The sequence below is a fragment of the Ischnura elegans genome, chromosome 4, assembly GCF_921293095.1.
Source record: "Ischnura elegans chromosome 4, ioIscEleg1.1, whole genome shotgun sequence".
Lineage (NCBI taxonomy): Eukaryota > Metazoa > Arthropoda > Insecta > Odonata > Coenagrionidae > Ischnura > Ischnura elegans.
The window spans coordinates 29272362-29283972 of NC_060249.1; the positions used below are offsets into that span (position 1 = coordinate 29272362).

Below are 11611 nucleotides of genomic sequence, written 5' to 3' on the forward strand. Positions count from 1 at the left end.
ACCATTTAAAATTTGGGTTTAATTCAAAGATTACATTAAAATTTACTATATGCCAAAACTAGACTATAGTTTTGAATACTATTTTTATTTCTCTGAGGCTTTGGGGGGGATGTATCCCCCTCATCCCCCCATAGTTACGCCACTGATGGAGATAATGCCCTAAGTACTGAACGGACTATATATGCCAGGGATTATTTTTTTCATTTACTATGGTAATTGTTTCATTTATTGGGTAAGGGAACGTTAATTTGTTCAGTCACTAATACAGTTTGATTAATTGGTATTAAGAAACGCTTGCTGCTTGCTGTAAAACGACTGTAAGACTTCAGTGGTAGAGTAGCGTATCAAGGAATTGTCTTTGCGGGGTGACGAATGTACAAGGAGGCGTATGGAAAACGTAAGCGCTTAAAGAATTTAAGCGGTCGTTTAAATGAATTTTATTTTATAATTACGGGCGATAAGCGGTTTTTATCCGCTTTCCTTCATCCATATTACTGGTAAACTCTTGAGAGTAAAATGTATTGCCAACAGGAGTGAGTTTTTAATTTCCTTAACAATGCTAGAGCAGAATGAAGCTCATAAGTAAAATATAGAATGGACGGTTTTCGTAAATCTCAAATTGACATTTCATTGCAGCAGATTTGAAATAATTTATCTTAGGTGAGTTGTGAGCCTGCATCGTAGCGAAGTCGTACCTTTTCTCGTAGAAGAAAATCTTCTCTTATTTTAAAAACTGTGTATTCTCCCCCAGTCGTATGTGACATGGGCATAGTTTTCTTTGCTATTAAATAATATATGGGCGATGATACATAGCACCATTTCTATTATAAATGAAATCATCGAAGCGTTCTCTCTTATACTTACGTCATAATTCGTGAAAAATTGAAAATATGTGTTTTAATTAGTATTAGGTCTTTCGCAGTGTGGAATGGAATGCATAAGTTCGTGATAGAAATTGCAGTGCTCTACTATGGTCCTATAGTTGTGCACAGTTTACATTATAAACCAAGTAGCTATGGTAAAATCTGGACCCAAATATGGAGAAGTAATAATAGGAAAAGTAGTACTAGGCAAGAAAAAAGTGTGCATTTTCTCCCGTAATATTTATGTCGAGAAAGCCATTAGTGAAAGCAAAGTGGAGGCTTTAGGTGTCAATATCCACGGAGAAAGAGTTAGTACTATAGGTATGTAGTTATTTGTTGAAGACGTAGCGGTCACAGGGAATGACTACTTTGAAAAATATGGAAAGGACAATGTCATTCATGACATACAAAAGCGCTCCGTATTAAATCAAGGAATTAGAGAAACCTAGCAATAGATAGTGTCCGAGGTGCGCATGTCATTAGAATGCGGGAGCTTTTGGGGAATTCCTTAGCATTTTTTTACACATTAGCGCCTGCTTACAGCGGGCGGACGTATTTAGGAATAAATTTTTTGATTGGATCAATCTGCATTCTTGTTGTCGGGTGTAATTTTCGTTGGAATATTTTTATTAGTTTTGCTAATGTCATTCTTTTGACATTCTGCAATTGCAATAATGTGAGTGTTACAGAGATCGATATTTTGCCGTAAAAATGGAAAGAATGGAAAAAATAGGCAAATTCGTATTTATCTAGATTATGCTCTAGTAACAGAAAACTCATGACAAATAATATTTATAAGCTCCCACTCATTTGTGCACGCAAAAAGTTACATTTTTAGCGCTTCTTTAAAAACGTCAAGTGACATCAGTCTCAATTTTTATGTGAATGAGGTCGATATAGGTTATTGTGTAGCCTTGAAAGTGAAGTAAATCGTCTTTGGTCTTTTTAGGATGAAGTATTAACAATGAGGTAGTAGTGATGGAGCTCCAAGGAATAATGTTCTCTTTCACGATGAGACAAGTAGACATGAGAAAGCTAAGGAGAGGCAATTACACGTGCCAGCCAGCCATTAAACCATAATTCACGGCTTCCAAACACAAGTTGATGCTATAATGTGTTTATTGGCTCGAGGAGAGGCAAAAGTTTTGGCTGTCACGTTAATAAAATTAAAGACCATAAAGAACTGGCATTCCATTTACGTGCGAGATAAAATATTATCTTAAATTTCGCCGCCTCCTTCCAAGCGGCTCGTTGGTCTAGGGGTATGATTCTCGCTTAGGGTGCGAGAGGTCCCGGGTTCAAATCCCGGACGAGCCCAGTTTTTTTGCCCGTCCGTTTCGCTTTTTATCCATGATTTTTATCATTGTTGTTTTCATGTTCTTTGTTGCTATCATAAATTTTCATTTATTTTGCAGTATAAGGCTGTAATATCGCCCGAAAGTTCGCTTGGGGGTGTTCTAATGTCCTGAATAGGCTGGTATGAAATCGTGGTTTACTCCAATTCTTTTTGTGAAGCTAAATATTGAGTAAATATGAATTAGTTTTCATATCCTGCAGCTAATTTTCGGTTCTGTGGTATAAGCTCTGCTAATATCACAATTGAGAGAAGTTATTGGGACATTAATTCATTCGTGATATTTGTGAAAATCAGTCCCCTGCTTAAGTTTTCTCATCCAAACACTTTGGGAATAGCATGTTTATCTTGTTATTGTTAATTATACTGTTTATATGGCCAAGCTCCTATCGATTTATAACTTAATGTTCAACAATTCCTTCTGCGTTACTCAATGGGCATTAGGGTAAGTGGGCATTTAATATCTGTTTTACTTTTTATCTCAATGATTCTCCTTAACTATCGATTTTCCGTTCTTAGTTTAGGCTTGAAAAAATTCTAGTTTACAGTAACCTTGGGTTCAGTTTAGAGGGGATGATTAACATATCTTCGTTTTAGGAATTTGTTGGAACTTTGATTTTAACATGACATTTCAGAAATGATATTGAACTAATTAATACCAAGTAATAGTTGAAAAGTATTTCATAGCTTCATTGGCCGAATATCTGGGGAAGAATTTCCCGTACCCTTAAAAAAGTGATTAGAACCACGGAAGACTAGATATATTTATGACACGAATTTCTGCGTGAATATTTTATAATATTATATATATTTATTTATTCAGGAGTATATTTTTGAAATATTTGCTGAATTGGAGGTAAAATGACTCTATAGTAGACAGTATAATTTTATATGAGCTGAGTTTGCAGGAGAATAAATTTTTGCCGTCATAATACTTAAAATTTCCCTCTTGTGACTAAGGATGAATCTGTGGAGCACAAAAGACAAGTCTTTCAAGAACAATTCATATCAGTTCTCCCTTCTACCTTTTTGCTGACTGCATATTCTTTCATTATCGATATTACTTAACATACATATTTCGTCCCATTTTTTTACGCTATTTTACATTACCTTTTGTCTACGTATCGCTTTGACGTAGACTTATTTCCCTATTTGTCTGTTCAGTGGAGTTCCGTACAATTTTTTGTATATTCCAGCAGTAATGTTTTGGGGACATTTTTGTTTTGTGTTTGAAAAGTGATCTGTTATTGCTTGTAAGTCAGTTCTTGTTATTGTCTCGGGTATTATTTTGCTTGATCACTTTTTATCATAATAGATTATTTATTTTAAGTGGATGGTCAGAATAATCTAAATTGAAAATTAATATCTTTTCTTTAGGCCAGCGTGCCGGTCTTCTCTAAAACCATTGTCAGAGCTCTATGATATGGTAAGCGGACATAATACAGTTAATTATCTCATACCCCGCTATCAATATTAGGATAAGGTAATGCGCCTTCATAAAATTAAAAAGGGTGTACGTATACGAGTATACTATTTTTAAATAAATCTTTATTCAAATTCAAAGTTACTAATTCAAAATACTACAGCCAATCTCTTGAACCAAAGAATTTATTGTTAAAAATGTCACGAACTGTCTTCAGGCTTTTCGTAGACATTTAGGTAGAGAAGTCACACGATTTAGGTGGTTACATAGCGAGTGCATTAATCTATTATAATAGATATGAATCTCTAAAAATTAGCGTTTTTGGATCATGTTAATAGTATCACTGTCACTGCAAGCATGCCTCACATAGTAAAAAAACGAATTTAGATCCAAAGTTGCCGATATTTCGGCGGTCATGTTTAAACATTGGCAGTTATCAAATGCAGATTCATCTGCACAAGACGCCATTTTAGTGTGAGTATAGAACATGATTAGTCATTGCCATGGGCTGTGCCCATTACGGGTGGGGAAGGATAAATTTACGTATGAGCTCTGTATGGTACCAGTGTGGAGATACAGAATGGAGTACATATAAAAACACATTTCTTCTTCCGTTGGTACGTTCACACGTTAACGACAGCGTTCTTTTTTTTTAAATGGCATATTGACATTAAGAGAAATTATATTATTTTCCCTACATTGAGCCTTTTATCACATTTACCAAGACTTATATTCAAGTATATTTTTCGCCAAAAAGAAGTAGGAATAAAGAAATTTGTTTTCTACTTTTGGTTAAAGACCATATTTTTCCGTACTCGGCCTAAGCACGAAGAAAGCAACTTCAACTTTGAGTGGAACTCATTCCTGCGATTAAATACAGAATTTTATTGAATAACTTGTCCCCCAAATATTGATGTAACCTTTTCAAGGTAACATGTGCTGCCTCGTATGTACATGCGAATTCTCACTGTTGATGATTTTACTACTGCCACATACGGTGAAACACGGCAGTCTTGCAGTACCAGACGTAGGGAAATATGTTTATATTTAATGTTGCGTTTTTTCTTATGATTAGGTAAAACATATAATTACTCATCTAAGCATAATATTTGTGATGAAAATACCTACGCCAAAGGCATGCTTTCAAAGTATTTCAATGTGGGCGTCATTTTATTGTTATTTTATGAATGTGGGCTTCGAAAATTTGCTGCTTGTAATAAAACAATGGATGAATTTTCTAACTGATGGTTGGGACTCTTTTTTTCAATCTGTGTTTGTGTAACTGATCGTTAATAGCACACGTTTCAAGATTCATGACAATCTGTGCATAGAAATGAAATCGTTCGATCTACTTATATCGAACAGTCGACGAAATCACTGCGTATAAAATCCGGCACGCAGTGCAATGATCCACAGAGCCGTCAGGCGGAATCAACACCTTCTCCACCTCGCCACGCAGTTCGCCGAGCTGCCGCGTTCGAAAGCCTCGAGTTTATTGGATTCCCGGCCCAGCGGGATGGCTTTTTGCTGACGGGAAGCAAAAAAAAAAAACATACAGCGACATCCGTGTTGCGGTGTGCTCGCTTTGCGCCGAATCTTCGCCACGCGGGCGTGGTAGTTATGGGATTTCAGACCTCACTTAAGTGAGAAGAACGGATAGGGAAGCAAAGAAGTATTATCAACGAGTAACTGCTTACAGTTATGCAAATATAATCGAGATAAGCGGGCAATTTATGTAGATTTCAGAGATGTTAATTGTTGCACTGACGTTTACGTCAAATAAATTGACGATTGGTTGACGAACCAGGTACGATTTTTATTTATTTTATTTATTCCGCACTTCCCCGCAAATAGCACAGAATGGCCTTTACAGCGTGGGTTGCAACTTTATCAACAGAACATGACAAACATCCATGCCCTGGATGGGGACCACCTACCCAGGAGGGTTTCGATCCCGCGACCTACGGATTGGCAGGCGATGACTTTACCCCACCGCCACCGAGGCCGACATTTTGTATTATTATAGCATGGTTTTGTAGTCTATCATGTTTAAAATTACTAATGTGACGCTGAAACAGGAAAAGAGTGATTAATGTATGATGTTCGACATCTAAAAATATGATTTCTATTATTTTTTTTGATGAATATTATTGTTTGAATTGGCATTAGAATTTGTTATCTTCGTTTTCCTATTTTTTTGTGGTAACTTTACAGTCTCAGGTTTTATATATTTATATATGCTCCATAGTAGTTTCTTAGAGCCAATAAAATTTATTAATTATTATTATTTACCATTGCAATTATACTGCTCACGATTGTCGCTTATGACGCATATAACATTTTTTGGGGCACATTCAGTAGGCAATATTGCTGTATGTGGGCATTTTAAATAAAATTAAATATATTGTAATCAATCCAGGTATAAATTGCAAGGAGCGAGAAGTTTAGGATGGCGGAATACGTGGTATGGGGATATGAACACGAGAATTCTCGGTGCAGCTCAGAAAATCCTCTTTAATTTCTGTGTTGGCTACGGCTGGTTCCAGAAGATGGTGATAGAGAGTAGAGGCGGAAAGCGCTTGATAGGGAGCCATTCAATTTTTTTAGGCGGACGATTGGAAAAACCTTGCCGCGCAATTGGTTATTCATGGTCGGAAATACGGTCTTAATTTTTTCTAGTCTGGATGGCCGAAGCGTTTTAACTCCCATTATTTAAAAAAATAACTTGTGCAAACCTTTCTGGGATTCCTATATTTTATCTTTATTTATTTTTAAGCCCATAATATATTATTACGGAGGCTTCCGCGGTGAGTTAATTGGAGATTGTTTTTTGGGTCCATTCCGCGTTGACTCATATTTTGCGGACCACAGTTTCGGGCGCGTTCCAGCTCCCGTCTTCGGGTCCAAATGATCTGCAGAGATGCAATCCTTTATATAGAAGGCTAGTCAGGCGGCCGTTGATTGGAATTTAAAATCAACAGCCGCCATTTGGACCCGCAGACGGGAGCTGGAACGCACCCGAAACTGTCGTCCGCAAAATATGAGTCAACGCGGAATGAACCCGAAAAATAACCACCCATAATATATTATAATTTATTTAGCGATTATTCTTACAACTTATTATAATAGCTTAATATTCTTACAGCTTATTCTTACGGATAATCATCTCAGACACCCATGTAAGTGAGGGCTAAATTGAAAGCTAGTGAACGTCAAGGCCTGGTTTTATTTGTGGGCAAATCATTTTTCGTTCTTTGCCGTCGGTTTCGGAAGTTGATAATGAGGTCAAGCTTATTTTGGAACGCCTGCGGGTAAGCCGAGCGCGCGAGAATTTTCGATAAGAAACTTGTTTATGACTGTTTACGTTCATGATGACCCAGTTAGCCAAGAAGTGTACGAGATAACGAACCGGTATCACGATTATGCGCGGGAGAGTATTTTGCTGACGCTTTCACGATGGTCGTAATCTGAAGCGTTCACTTATTATTTGAAGAGATATAATGTACCGCATTTTTGGACGGACAATACCAATGGAAAAATTAAGCTCATCAGATCGAATACTTACAAGTACGAGGGTTGTTTTTTTAAGTAAGGGCCGTTTGTTTTTTTATAAAATAAACCAAAAAAATATTTTCAAAATTCTTTTATTTTTAGAATTTTCATACTTTTCTTTATATTTTCACATAGTTATCTAGTTTGTTTAGGCACTTATCACACCTTCAAACTAAGCTTTGAAACACTCTAAAGAAGTTTGCCGACTGCTCTGACAACCCGCGAGATGCCGCATCCTTTGCTCATAATGGTGCGTCGGAGCCTGACCAGGGTTGCACAGTAGGCTACAAGTTGATCGTCATTCCTCGTGTCATAAAGTCCACTAGCAAAACACCGAGTCTGTCCCAGAACACCGTTGCCTTGATTTTGCAGCGTGACAACGTTTGTGACCAAAGATGGCCGTCCTGAACGATCATCATCGCCATCGTGAACATTTTCGCGGCCATCTTTGAATTCTACGACCTATTTCCGCACTTTACCTTTGCTCATTGCATTAGCAGTATACTCTTCACAAAGCTGAGGGTGAATGTCTGCAGCCGACATGTTTCTTGAAGTCAAAAATCGTATCATTCGAATATACTCGCATATCGAATCGTATCACTATAATCGAATCTCACAAGCGGCGTTCGATTCACTAATCTTAAACATTTTAAAGATCCACAGTAAAGCGTAAAGGTTAGATTCAGAACTGCAACTGACACGTGGTTGTTCGCAAGGAATGCCGGGAGGCGGCGCGCACACTCGTTACGGACGGCGTGCGAACTGCTACAGTGCACGGCAAAACGGCCCATACTTTGCCCAAAAACTGCCCTCGTATTTTGTGATTGTGGCGATTTAAAGATAAGGTTCTTAATATAGTGGAAGACACAGGACATAAATTTTGTGGCCGAGGGCGTTCAATTTAATGATGGAGCGATATGTAAATTGGTAGGCTGAGTATGTCAAAAGTTGTCTTAATCCTAAAAAAAAAACTCTTCGTGGACGCAAAAGCTCGCTTTCAGTATATACCTAAAGAAACTGCCCGCAGCATGCCTCAGTGTATTAACATTCTGACAGCGCATGATAGGTGTACAACAAGCCAAGTGACGGAATTCGATGCTCTAGGTAGATTATCTCCGGTTACTTTTGGGTTCTCAATCGTATTCTGAGGTTTATTATCATCGAGATGAGTTATCGTGCGCAGTGTTTGTTCCACCGAAGGATTTTTCACCGGGAATACTGGGCTCTGAATATAACTTGATAATTAGATTAGTTTTCCAAGTTCTCCCACACTCCTGATTCTTCCCATCCTTCACGTTCACCAGTGCTGGTCCCGTAACCGACACCTTCAGCAATCAGCACAGAGTGCGTCGTGGCATATCCCTCTATCCCCCAGCCATTCATCGTTACTTTACGTAACCAACAAAAAACTGCTGTTCTAAGATACACTTGCAAATGTATTTAAAATAAATTCCTTCGTGATAGATTTAAATATTTCCCTGAAAAGTTGAAATACGTTTATCTATCCCAAAAATTGGTTTATCTCGGCGAGCCACGTCGGTATAAATGACGGAATACTATGTTCCCGGATAAAAACGAATGGGTGTATCGTTTTTTTGCCCGCTTTGAAGATAACAAGAGTAGCAAATGGAATTCTGAAAGAAAATACACAAAAATTTAGCACTTTGAAAAAGAGAATAAAGGATAGTTAATTTTAATTGTTAAGCTCTTCGGTACTCCTTATTAAGTTCTCCTTTAGGCGCAGTGAACATGTTATGCGTGTATGGGGAAGCACTTTAAAATCGAATACGCAAATGCATACGCGTGCGAAGGAAAAATAGCCCCTGCTCAATATTTTTTCAGGAGCAATGGACTGCAGTTAGTACGTAATAGAGTGGATATTTAAGTGTCTTGTGTTAAATGGCCTCAGCACTTGGTTTAACCAAGTGAATTCACGGAGTTTCTGCCCGACGCAGTTGGGCTTGACTGATGATGCGATATTTGGTTGGCTGTCAGCATTAGCGCCAGGAAGGTGCGCAGTGAAATCATTTAGTGAAACAGAGGGTAATTGGAGCTGTCAAATCAATTTCAATAAATGATCGAAAATAAGAATTCACAATAATTTTACTTAATAAGTTTTGATCGGCAGACATTTATTAATCAAATCTTACTTATGCCCAAAGCCAAATTTCATTCCACTCCTATAGCCATATCGTTTCTCAATCTTGTAAAAAAATTCTCATCCATCATCACATGGCGTTTTGTTTGTCAGAAAAAACATACATCTTATAAAATAGTTATTTAAGTCCTGACGGCAGCATTTACCGGTGATTTAAAGGTGTTGGAATTTTAGCGCGATGAAATGCTCAGCTGCACATAAATTATGCAAATTTTGGTATGAATTTTATACTAACGGCTGGAGAGATTTATCGTGCGGGAAATGAATGCGATGTTGGAAGAAATTCTAGCGAGTCGATTGAAGTTAATCAGCCATGTCGTAAATCTCGCAACTTGCCTTAATTGTGACGGTTTGTGTTCAGCGATGGCACATGGTCTTTTGTACGTCCTTCACTCGACAAGTAATTGCCCTGGAGAAGTAAGTCAGGCTCTTAATATCGCTTAGATGTTGACTCTCTCTCTCTCTCTCAGGATTATTCTTTGACCCTCAAGGTTCGTCACATTAAAGAAAAGCACTGGCTCTTATGCTTTTAATTTTTAATTGAATGAGGCATTATGTTCTCGAATGAAAAAAGAGAGTCATGGATCCCCATCCTTCATTTTATTCAATGATCTTCTACTGGTTCGGATCTAGTTCATACGACTGTGCTTTAGCTGCTGCAAAAGCTTGGCACTTTCTACTAAAATGGAGAAATTAAAGTGGATTTTGGGTATTAAATAGCCTTTCCCTGAGGTATATATCGAGTACTACTAAATATGTGATTAATTAAGTAGCAAATGATGCGATGAATAATGACATAAATGTGCAAGTAAATTGTGGAAGTTATTGAATTAGGACCAGTTTTCTATCAGACAGTGATTCCGTTGACTTGGTCCTTGCAGGCTTGGGTCGCAGGCAGCAGATTATCTAGATAGGTGCTTGCAGGGGCTATAACCAGCAGATATTCACTTTATGATTGCTATTATTCAGTCTATAATTGGGTATTCAGTTTACATTTGATAAAATGGTTAATTTTTTTTCAGACCCCGACTACTGCTGGGAGTATTCCCCTCAAGTCTACCACCTAGCCTCCCCTTGTTCCTATCCTGGATCCGTCACTGGTCGCAGGAGAAGGGAACTTGCAAATAGGGTGGTTTCCTATTTTTTAATTGCCTAAATTGAAAGATTATTCTTCCTGGAGTACGCATTTCACGATTTTAGATTTTTAAATGACGATGTCTATTTTTTTCGATTAAATGGAAAGTGAATATTTTCAAGCGCGCTAAAACGCGACGCGTCGGCGAAGTATGCCGGGAAATGCCCGTGTGACGTCATTATGGTTCCGGCGGCCGCTGTGTGAGGCCACCGTGGTGCGAGGCTCTGAGCGCCGCTACGATGCAGGCTGCTAACAGGTAGCAGAGTACCTTGTTAGCAGGTAGCGCTTGGCTTAAAAAAGGATTCTTAATACCCTATCAAACGAAGGAAACTTTCCGACCATAGGCAGTTTTAACAGGTGAATATTAAGAGATGTAGGCCGACGTTTAAATGGCTACCTTTGCCATCCAGGAGTGCAGCTAGGAATTAAGGCCAGGGGGGATTTTAGGCGCAACTAATACTGGGAGGTCTGGAAAAAACCCGTCAGGGTAGGCGGGAGGTGCGGGTGCCCTCCCCAAGAACATATTTTAGATAAATTTATTTATTTATTTATTTCAAAAGCCCACATACAGCAATTATTGCCAATTTACAGTGGCGCAATAATAAGATAATAAATAATATATAACAAGAAATAAAATACACATAATGTTACGGGAATCACATCAACCTAAAATATGCAAAAAATCACGTACATAGAATATAACGAGAATCAAAACCTCGAAATTAAAGGACACAAGTATATTAAACTAAGGAAAATTGTAGCAATGGTAAGAAATGGGAAGCGTTGTTACTGATGTTTAGAGAGATAAGATAGAGCCAGTTTAGTAAAGACTTTCGGGGATAGGGAAAAGGGATCAATACTCGGAGGAAGGGAATTCAGAAGTGAAGGAAGGCGGTAAAAAAGTGAGCGTTGAATGAGTGATAATCTGGGGACTGGTGTGTGGAGCAGTGAGTGGGTGCGCGTGGGGCGGGAGGGTACTCGGAAATTAAGAAAAGAAAGGAGTTCAGGACAGTCTGTGATTGAGTTTAGGATATTGTAGATAAATTTAAGGTCACTTTTGAGACATACAGAAGGAAGATTGTGAATGGAAAGAGAAGTTAGAATGGTGTTAGTGGGCATATTACGC

At 38.1% G+C, this 11611-nt stretch overlaps 1 non-coding gene across 1 annotated transcript; it reads left to right on the plus strand.

Annotated features, from left to right (window-relative positions):
- The first annotated feature begins 2108 nt into the window (after window positions 1–2108).
- Trnap-agg lies at window positions 2109–2180 on the plus strand. Its single transcript has one exon. It is a non-coding gene; the product is annotated as a tRNA-Pro (tRNA).
- Window positions 2181–11611: the final 9431 nt, after the last annotated feature.